Here is an 11,221-nt window from a genome sequence, read left to right as displayed (position 1 = left end):
TTACTCATCTTTCTAGTCAGGCCAAATCCTATTCATATTCCAGTCCCTTATTCAAATCACTGCATTACGCCGCATCATAACCCCGCCTCTGATGTCACGACCACGCCCATCTATGGCACGACCTGCCCACTGATGTCACAGCCCGCCCCCCTGCCCAGTCTCCGTCGTGTGGGAGGGTGGCAACCCTAGGTTGTCACCTGACTGGTATTTTACCGGCCTGGCCGGTAAAAATGTTGCTTGAGGCCAATGTTATTTAAAAAACATAAAAATATAGGAAGGCCGGTATTTTTTTCCAGAAAAGGTGGCAACCCTATTGCTAGGGTAATTTGGACCTTAGCTACTAGATTGCTGAAATTGCAAATTGGAGAGCCTCTAAACAAAAAAATATATAAATAAATTAAAACTGAATACAAAATAGTGGATTTGGTGCATCCCTACCTTCTAGTACAAGGTACTATTTTGTTATTACAGAGAAAAGGGAATTCGAATTTTACACAGCTTGCTCTTTGCTGCTGTTAGTTACCCAAGCATAGGGACCTACTACACACAATATACTTTATATAATATAAAACTCATAATACAAGGCTGATAACTAATTATTTCATGTTCTAATTACCTATCATGTAAGAAACCATATGAATTTGTATCAAAATTTAATAATTAGTCCTGTAGTGTCAGCTTCTCTGCTTGATGATTTGCAACAAGTCATAAATGGCTGCCCAGATCATACTGAGCATGTGCAGTGTCATTGACACTTCTAACAAGATAGGTTGCTGTTGTGGACAACTTTGAAGGCCGTAGATGCTAAAAGTTTAGGCCGGTGCTGTGAGTTCAGTAAATAAAATACAGCATCCCTAGCAATGATAGATTTTAGGATTTAGTTCTGATTAAAGGCCTGAAAAATAGAGAAGGCCGCCCACATTAATTAAATGAATGGATGATCTTATGTTTAATAAAAAAAAAACGTGACACACTTGATGATTCTCCCACAGAAAGAATATGGTCAATGCTTATAAGTATACAAAGAATCAGTGAAATAATATGTTTAACAAATAACTTCCACAGTGTGGCAGACGTGAGGAGAGCACATCCTCTGAGACTGGAGGAGAGTTGATTTAAACTGGCACAGCGGAAGGATAACAGTCAGTATATGACAGTGGTTCTTAAAGGGAACCCGTCACCTAAAAAAAATATTCATAATCCTATTTTATCACATTAGTCAAGCAAAATGAACTTTAATTATGCTATATAAATTATCTTGTTTCCTTCAGTCTGGGAATTCATAATAATAACAAGCAGGCAGGAGCCATATTGTGGACACTGTTATTAAGACAAGCCTTGTATCATCTCAGAATCTTGTTTGTGCACCAGAATGGGGGACCTGATGTCCATCCCCATGTCCTGGCTACACAATTAAATGGTTAAGAGAGCTGGGGGAATGTGGGGGGAGCAGTGACATCTAGGAAGTGCTGAATGGAAAGTGAAAGTAATTGTTTGCCCCGCCTCTATGCCCAGGGCATAGAGGAGGGGCAGACAATTTTTGATTGACAGCTGAGATTTTTAAATGAGCTTACAACAGCTATGAATGCTTTAATAAAAAATAGAAACTGGATTTCATGTTTAATTTGAAAATGACTTTTATTATACAGATTTGTGTGTCTGGGTGACAGTTCCACTTTAAGGGCAGAGACACATGTGGAGATTCGGGGAGATTTAGTCATCCAGCGACAAATCACCTCTTCTTTGGGCGACTAATCTCCCCGCAATGCCTTCCCGCCGACGATTTAGATTCTAGCTGGCAGGAAGGCATTGCGGGGAGATTAGTCGCCCAAAGAAGAGGTGATTTGTCGCTGGGCAACTAATCTCCCCGAATGTCCACGTGTCTGTGTCCTAAACTGTGGGGCTTGGCTGGGGCTAAAAAGGACGAAGGCCAGTTTGGAAATATTTAGGTAGAATTAATGTTTTCGCCCTAGCTAGTCCCCTAAGCATATTAAATAAGATAAATTAGAGGTTGATTTTGGATGAATAATTATTTGATATTTGTATATTAAAGGGACATATACAACTTTAGGTAAACTTACTCCTCTTATGAGCACTTTTGCAATTTACACTCTAGTTTCTTTTCAGATGTCATGAATTTGTACACTCCTCAAGTGTGACCATAGCGGCATCTTACAAGATGGTGACCCCCTGTGGCCAACTTTGAAAGCATAAATTATTTGTTTGATTAGGCTTGTGGTGCAGTAAGTTCATGTTTATATTTAGTATACAAAATACAGCATTTCTAGCCTTATTCTATTTTAGACTTTACATGCCCTAGTCCTAGTGCCGCAACCCAGCCTTACTGGTAACAATTGGGAGGAATGTTGGCTCCTATATTAACACTGAAAAACAATATAACATTGTATTATTATTCTGAATATGAAAATACAAGTGGATTTAGAGAAACTGAAGGACTCCAGGCTTCTTGCAGAGACTGTAACCTGGTATAGAAAGTACATAAAACTATTTCATGTGCAAATAACTACAATACTCCCCTCTATCTGCTGAACTGCAGGTTTGAATGTGCCTGTGTTCCCTTGAATTTGTTATTTTATTTAGCAAATTGAAGGACAAGCAAGAATCTGTTTGAGCTCTATATAGATAATAGCTGGGATGTCTGATTACTTTGAATATCATGGCATTTAATAACAGTGCATGAATACAGCTTCTATGTGCGTTGCCAACGTTTTTCTGAACCAGAAGGGGGGCTCTCATAGACAGAAAGAAACTTATCCTTCATTGTATGCCCAGGAGATATTACATAATATATTTCTGTTATTTAACAGAAATCTATTCAAGGGGCAATTCACCTTTAAGTAAAATGTTATAATGTTATATAAGAAACTTTTCATCTGGTCTTTATTATTTTTTTTTTTAGTTTTAGAATTATTTGCATGTTGCTTTTGACTCTTTCCAGCTTTCAAACGGGGGTCACTGACTCCATCTAAAAACAAATTTTCTGTAAGGCAACGCATTTATTGCTATTGCTAATTTTTATTACGTATCTTTCTATTTAGACCCTCTCCTATTCATATTCTAGTCTCTTATTCAAGTCAGGGCACGGTTGCTAGGGTAATTTGGACCCTCGCAAACAGATCGCTGAAATTGTTAACAGGAGAGCTGCTGAATAAAAAAGCTAAATAATTCAAAACCCACAAATAATAAAAAAATAAATCCAATTCCAAATTGTCTCAGAATATCACTTTCTACAACATACTAAGGGGCCCATTTACATAGCTCGAGTGAAGGAATAGAATAAAAAAAACTTTGAATTTCGAATGTTTTTTTTGGCTACTTCGACCATCGAATGGGCTACTTCGACCTTTGACTATGACTTCGGATCAACTAAAAATCGTTCGACCATTCGATAGTCGAAGTACTGTCTCTTTAAAAAAATCTTCAACCCCCTAGTTCGCCACCTAAAACCTACCGAAGTCAATGTTAGCCTATGGGGAAGGTCCCCATAGCTTTGCTATCTTTTTTTGGTCGAAGAAAAATCGTTCGATCGATGGATTAAAATCCTTCGAATCGAACGGAAATTCGTTTCTAAGGAGGTTGTTTATCAAAATCTAAATTTTTCTGATTTTTTTAAATAAAAAAAGTCTGACTAAACTATAATCCACGGTTTACCCTTATTTATCTATAAAAAAACACGAACAAATTCAGATCTACAAAAACCGAGGGGCAAATTTACTTACCTGCGAAAATTCGCCAGCGCTGGCTTTGCGCACATGGCAACACTTCGCCAAGCATAAATTTGCCTGGACAACGCTAATTCACGAAGATCCGAAGTTGCGCACAGGGTACCAAATGCTTGCGAATTTGTGGTAGTCAAAACATGCTCAGCAGTTCGAAGTTACGCTAGCGTTGGCTAATTTGCATAAGGCGTGCAGTTAAAGTACAATGGCCGTATAGGCTGCAGCAAATACATTACATTACACAAGCCCAGGGAACCTTAATAAAATTATTAAGAGTTGTTATATTGCCCTACACATGTGCCCACTGTATAGTTTAGGTGCCTTATGTTATCAAATGTAGGGGGGAAGGAGGGTACCCCAAAAAAAAATTCGATCTTTTTCAGCCCAATTCTTTTTCAGCCGATCACCCTGTAAAAAGGAAAAGATGCCAGCGTTTTTTGGGACTTCGAAAAAATTTTAACTTTTTTTGGACCAAGTCCTATCTACTCTATTGCACTCACCCGGTCTGAGGTGGTGAAGGCAATTCTGCCGATAGAGTTAACGTTAGGGATGCACCGAATCCAGGATTTGGTTCGGGATTCGGCCAGGATTCTGCCTTTTTCAGCATGATTCGGCCAAATCCCAAATTCGGCAGATTAGGGGCTGGGAGGGAAATCAAGTGACTTTTTGTCACAAAACAAGGAATTAAAAAATGTTTTCCCCTTCCCACCCCTAATTTGCATATGCAAATTAGGATTCGGATTCAGTTCGGTATTCGGCCGAATCTTTCACAAAGGATTCTGTGCATCCCTAGTTAACGTTCAATAAAATCAAAAATTTTGTGAATTTGCATAGTAATGCTCTTTCACCATCGTTAGCCACTTCGCCCTTTAGTAAATTTGCCCCAGAGACTTTTTTGCATAGCCGCACGAAAAATCTGAATTTTTCAGTTTTGACTCCCAAAAAGTCCGAATTTTTTGTGAAATCGGTGGAAAAGCCTGAAATGTTCGGATTATTGTACGAAACCCAGCTCAGACAATAATATCTTTAAATTACAAATAGGACCTCTGCCGTTGACTTCTACAGGACCTCTACAGGTTGAAGATGGGGTATTTTTGATTCTGACTTTTTGCTGCCTCGGGGTATAATAATAATAATATAATAAAGTTCTCATTATCCCTCATGGCAGGAGCATCTCTGGTCACATACTCAGCTGATTACTGTCATAGCACCATTATTGTGTGTATCTGGTGTAGGTGTCATTCTGTAAAAGCAACATTTTTTGATGCATCTTTGCAGCGGCAGCATAAAAACCATATTACACAATGCATTTTGATACTAGCTACCCAGTATTGAGAAACCAAACTCTTTTGGGCAGATTTATCAATGATCAAAATCATAGATTCATTTTTAGTCAGTCTGATGTCAGCTAATGATTTCTGAATGATTTCAACATCAATGTTTGTATGAGTTGAGTTTTTACGATTTCAAATCCTAATTAACGAGTTTCTTGGTGTATCAAATTTGAAGTGATCTGAAGTTTCCTCCCTCCAGCTATGATCTACCAATACACCTTTGAAATAAATTATATAATAATAATATAGCCAAGATTTTATGATACACAAAATCAGTGCATTCAATCTTTGATAAATGTGCCCCATAGTATGAACAGGTGTTCCTTCCACTGTAATGTTTGCGCCCCTCCAGTAAAGCATAACTGTTTGTTAATAGAATCATGAGAACATTTTGTTCTCAAGCATTTTTCATGCTGAATCACATAAACAACAATTCCTTTCCTTTGACAAGACATATCAGGCCACTCTGATGAAGTCAGTCCAAAAGTTTATTGAAAACAACTACAGTGTTTCACTTGGGATGAAAATAAACATTTGGGTCTCTCAAAGGGACATAGATATTTATCTCTCCTAAATGAATCCACAAAACGACAGCATGATGTAGATTCAACTACTGAACAGTATTTTGAAATAATCACGGAATGCCATTCACAAGCCCCTTGTGTCTTTCAGCAAGGAATGTCTTCCCCAGGGGTAGCTCTTTATAGACTGCTTTCATATGACTGATGTTATTTTCTGCACTCGTGACTCAAGCCGTAAAGGGCACAATTCAGAACCTCTATATTGCCAACAACATATAGAAGAGAATTTGTGTGTGTTGATTATTTAAGACACAGCTCCAGGACGGGCCAGAATGTTGTCTAGGCAATAGCTGACCCTCAAATCCTCTTAACATCAGCTGGATAAGGCTAAGGGTGGTCAATAACAAACTTTTGAAGATGATTTCCAGGGACAGCTGGAGTGCCTAAGGTTATGTATCCCTGATGTATGCCATCAGTATGTAAAGCTGTATATTTTATTTTGTGTCCCTATTTTATTTGATTTTATTTAAATGATTACACTGTTAATTAGCATTGTTTCCAGGAGTATGGGCTGCTCTAACTAAGGTCCAATATCAATATATCCCTCTGATAACAGTTTGTTGCCATGTAAAGATTTGATCAAGCACAGGTTTTTGGCTTTTATTCATAAAGTATTCAAGGTTCTTTAGCAGGACAATGTCAAGGCAGAATTAATATTTGCCAGACGGGGCCCTTAAAGGGGTTGTTCACCTTCTGAACACTTTTTTAGTTCAGTTGTTTTCAGATTGTTCACCGTAAAAAAAGACTTTTTTCAATTGCTTTCCATCTTTTATTTTGTACCATTTCCCCAAAATTTAAGCTTAAATGGGAACTCCACAAAAACATAACTTAAGCTCTTTGAAAAGTAAACATAATTTCAAGCATCTTTGCAATATACATCATTTAAAAAATATGCAGACTGTCTGACTACTTTGCTGAGCTGTCTGACTACTGTTACTTTGTATCAACAGCCATCTGTCCTCAGCCTGCATCCTCCAAATCCCACAATTCCCTGCACATGTGATTTCAATAAGGAACAGAACATCACAGTGCAATGCATTGTGGGTTATGTAGTTCCTACATGCTGTCTGTAGGCTGTAGAGAAGTTGTTACAATTTGTAACATCAGTGTTTTAGTCCCTCCTTCCCTGCCAGGATTTCAAATGATGCAGAAAGAGAAGAACTGTTAAACAGCTGGATTTCAGCATAGAAAATGGCATTTATTCATACTTTTTGAATAAACAGGTAACTGTGATGGATATATTAGGGGTTTCTGTGTTATGTGGGTCTCTTTATCAAATTTTGGTATGGAAGCCGGAGTTACCCTTTAAAGTTGAATGTTCCTGTCTCTAGTGTTTTAATCTGGCAGCTCAGTGATCCAGGAACATCTGAACTGTTACAATTTGCTACATTTAGTTGATCCATTTCTCAGCAGCATCTCTGGAGTATCAGCAACTATTGTATCAATTCTAACAGCTGCCTGTAATGAAACCCAGAGATTCTGCTCAGCAGGGACAAAGATAACAAATGTATCAACTAAATGTATCAATTTATAACCGTTACAGAGTCAGCGACCCCCACTCCTTAAACTTTACACTTCAATATTAAAAAAAGGCCAGAAATCAAAAGTAGAAAATAATTGGAAAAAGTATTTATTTCTGGTGAACTATCTGAAACTAAATGAATTGAATAAAGTGCTTGAAGTTGAACAACCCCTTCAAATGATCAAACGAAGAGATCTGTACAAAGCACATATTATCATTTATATAATGTGTTCATCTTTATATAGTGCTTCACAGAGATTATACATCAATCCCATCAGTCCCTGCCCCAGTGCAGTTTACAATCTCAGTTTCCCATCACATTCACTCACACATTAGGGCAGAGACACACGTGGAGATTTAGTCGTCTGGAGACAAATCGCCTCTTCTTCGGACGACTAATCTCCCCAAACTGTCTTCCCGTCGGCTAGAATCTAAATCCCAAGCGGAGTGGCACTCCAATCTCTTCGTTTTCCTAAGTCGCCCCAAAATGTCCTCACGAGGAAACTTTGGAAAACGTAGCGATTGGAGTGCCATCCCGCTTGTGATTTAGATTCTAGCCGATGTGAAGGCAGTTTGGGGAGATTAGTCGTCCGAAGAAGAGGCGATTTGTCTCCGGACGACTAAATCTCCACGTGTGTCTCTGCCATTAGGGTTTCTTCCATCAAAAGCCAATTAACCTTCAAGAATGTTTTGGGATATTATTTTAGGTTACAATTGTTAGATTTTTTTTTTTAGGTTTCCAAACTATGTTATTTTTTAGCTGATGTTAAACTGTACCGCCCAGCATCCAATTTACAGGCAGTGATTCTAATTTGGATTTAAACGGAGCCCCAACCTTCCTGCAATGACAGCTGTTCTGCTTCCAATGGAATGTTTGGACACTGTAAACCTGTGGTTGCTCATTTCTATCTGGGCTTGAGTCTATATAATATAATATCAAGTCTCTGGGGCTCACTAGCGTTGAATGATCAGCTTTTATAGGAGAAAGGTGGCTACTTTGTGTTTTTACCCTGGAATTATGAAGAATGCCACTTGTAATTTGCAGTAGAGACGGCATATGCTGCCAAATACTAAACCTATTCTTACAATTTGATTTAAGATTTTATTTAAATGAAAATATTATATTGGCAATGGGGGGTCCAGCTTCATACAACCATTGGGGTTTCTGCTGTTACTCGTGTCAATACCATTGTTATAGTGTCCCAGCAGTGAAACAGTAAACTAGCACCTGTACTGATGAACATGGTAACTATGCTATAGACAACATCATTTGATTTAATAAGTACCCTGCATATTCCATTGTATGGCAATGTACCTTTTGTGCAATATTAGTATTCCAAAGCTTGACTCCAATGTCAGCCTCAGAATTTCACTAAGGCAAAATGGCTGCAGAGTGGCTGTGGGATATCAGATGTAGAGGTGCCATGTTGGGGAATAATTTACAATGAGCACAAGGAGAGTACATGGACTATAGAAGTTCCTTTTTAGTGTAACACAAAGAGGATTTCCTGTAAGTATTAGTGATTACCTTGCCTGCGCTTGGGCATGGGTTGGAAATGAAACCCACATTTTTATGTAAAACAAGGGCAATAGGCTGGTCTCATTTATTAGACTGTAAGCTCCTGTGAGTAAGATGCTGTGTAACCTGCTGGCACTACATAAATAAATGATGATGATGATGATATCACTACACTGGCATATCTTGCACAATCCAGTAACACACACTAACTTCAGGGTGCCAAACTCATGGACCTCTCATGGATTTCTGTTGTGAAATGTGGGGCACTTCAATTCCCACAACAACTGTCTGACATTAATGTGGCATAATGAGTGTTGCACAACAACTCACTCCAGCCTTACATTGCTACAGATTACAAGAGTACTAATAATAGAGACTCCAACAACACATTGGGACATAGTGTTAGTGATTCCAATCTCAGACCCCTCCCCAGAAAACTTCCAATGGGATGAATGCAGTAAAGGTGCAGAATGATGTACTTCAACAAAAGCAGGATGGATATCTTAGGCATCAGTAAAGGACACCGTAGAGAAACAGAAAATGATTAATATTGACTAAATCACCTTGATTTGCCCAACTTCACTATGGCTGCACAAAATCCATTAATCTAGGGTGAATGCACACCCTGCTTCAGAAAAGGAAAATATATCTTAAAAAGTAGTTTATCATCATCATGTGTTGATAACATAAATGAGTGGAAGCCATACTGCTACCGTGTAGATATGAGCAGGTACTCAATGAGCAGGTACTTAATGAGCAGGTACTTAATGAGCAGGTACTCAATGAGAAGGTACTCAATGAGCAGGTACTCAATGAGCAGGTACTTAATGAGCAGGTACTCAATGAGCAGGTACTTAATGAGCAGGTACTTAATGAGCAGGTACTCAATGAGAAGGTACTCAATGAGCAGGTACTCAATGAGCAGGTACTCAATGAGCAGGTACTTAATGAGCAGGTACTCAATGAGCAGGTACTAAATGAGCAGGTACTTAATGAGCAGGTACTCAATGAGCAGGTACTCAATGAGCAGTCCATCAGAGGCAGAAAAGTAAAATTACTATGGATTCATTTGGTACCCACAGCAGAAGCAGCCTTAAGCATTTTGTGTTTTCAACACTATGGGGCCTATTTACTAACATTTGGATTTCCTTTTTTTTCCCAGTAAATCATATGGTTTTTTTTTTTAAAAAAATCTCTAAAACTCAAAATTTGAGATTTATAAAGTGTAAAAATCCGGAAAATCTCTACAAAACTTCTCCAAGTAAAAGCAGGGCCCATAGAAGTCATAATAGGAGCTGCATTGATCCTATTGGAATTTTCGATGCCATTCAGACTTTTAAAGGTTTTCATGTTTTTTTCACTAGTCATTTTCTGGAAAACTTGAAGCTTTAGAGATATTAATATTTTTTTTCTGCACTTTTTTCCTGTTCATAAATTTTTATATTCAGATCTTTTAATAACTTTCATGGCATTATGATTTTAGAGAAAAAGGGGCAAATTCACTAAGATCCGAAGTTGCGTCAGCTACAGTTCGCCGCACTTCGCCAGGCGTAGTTTCGCCAGCGCTACGCAAATTCACTAAAATGCGAAGTTGCGCTCAGGGAGGCGAAGTTGCGCTACCGTTACTTCGTCAGGCAAAGCGAAGTTACGCTAGCTATGTCTAATTTGCATACGGTGCGAATATATTGGACATATATGCTGCAGCATTAAACTACATTAAAGTACACAAGCCCAGGAAACCTTTAAAAAGTAAAATAAAGGTGTTCTATTGCCCTACACGTGCCCACTGTATCGTTGAGTTGCCATATGTTAGGAAATGTAGGGGGGAAAGAGGGTAACCCCAAAAAAATGTACACTATTTTTCATACTATCACCCTTAAAAAAGTAAAAGATGCCAACATTTTTTGGGACTTAGAAAAAATGTCAACTATTTTTGGACAAACTCGTATCTATTGTATTGAACTTCGCCTGGTCTGACCTGGCGAAGTAAAGTCTGGCACAAGAGGTAACGTTCAGTAAAATGCGCAAGTTAGTGAATTAGCGTAGTTACGTCCCTTCGCTATAGCGCAACTTTGCCTGGCGTAAGGGTACGAAGTAGCGATAGAGTAGGTCCACTTCGCTAGCGAATTTACGCAAGCACCCATTAGTAAATCAGCGAAGTAACGAAATGATGTCACGCTGGCGAATTTGCGCTTTAGTAAATTTGCCCGATAGTTTAATCTTGGTTTCAAAAAGTTTTTATACTACTAAAATTCCTTTAATAAATGGGTCTCTGCACCTCCTAAAATGTTTCACTTTGTTATTGGTAGAAATATAAAGGGCTACTAAAAAAAATCCAAGTGGATTGGGATAAAAAGGAATGCGAATAAAGCACAGGAGATTTGGTTACCTGTCAAATGCAGTATTATCCAGCTTAAGGGTGATGGCACATGGGGTGCTTTTGTTCCCCGCAGGAAATTGCATTCCCTAAAGCAAAATGAAATGTGAAAACGCCCTTGTTACCATGCAGCACAGATTCTACATGG

This window comes from Xenopus laevis, chromosome 8S (genome assembly GCF_017654675.1).
Source record: "Xenopus laevis strain J_2021 chromosome 8S, Xenopus_laevis_v10.1, whole genome shotgun sequence".
Classification (NCBI taxonomy): domain Eukaryota; kingdom Metazoa; phylum Chordata; class Amphibia; order Anura; family Pipidae; genus Xenopus; species Xenopus laevis.
The sequence above is the reverse complement of the archived record's forward strand: the minus strand, read 5'-3'. Positions refer to the sequence as shown.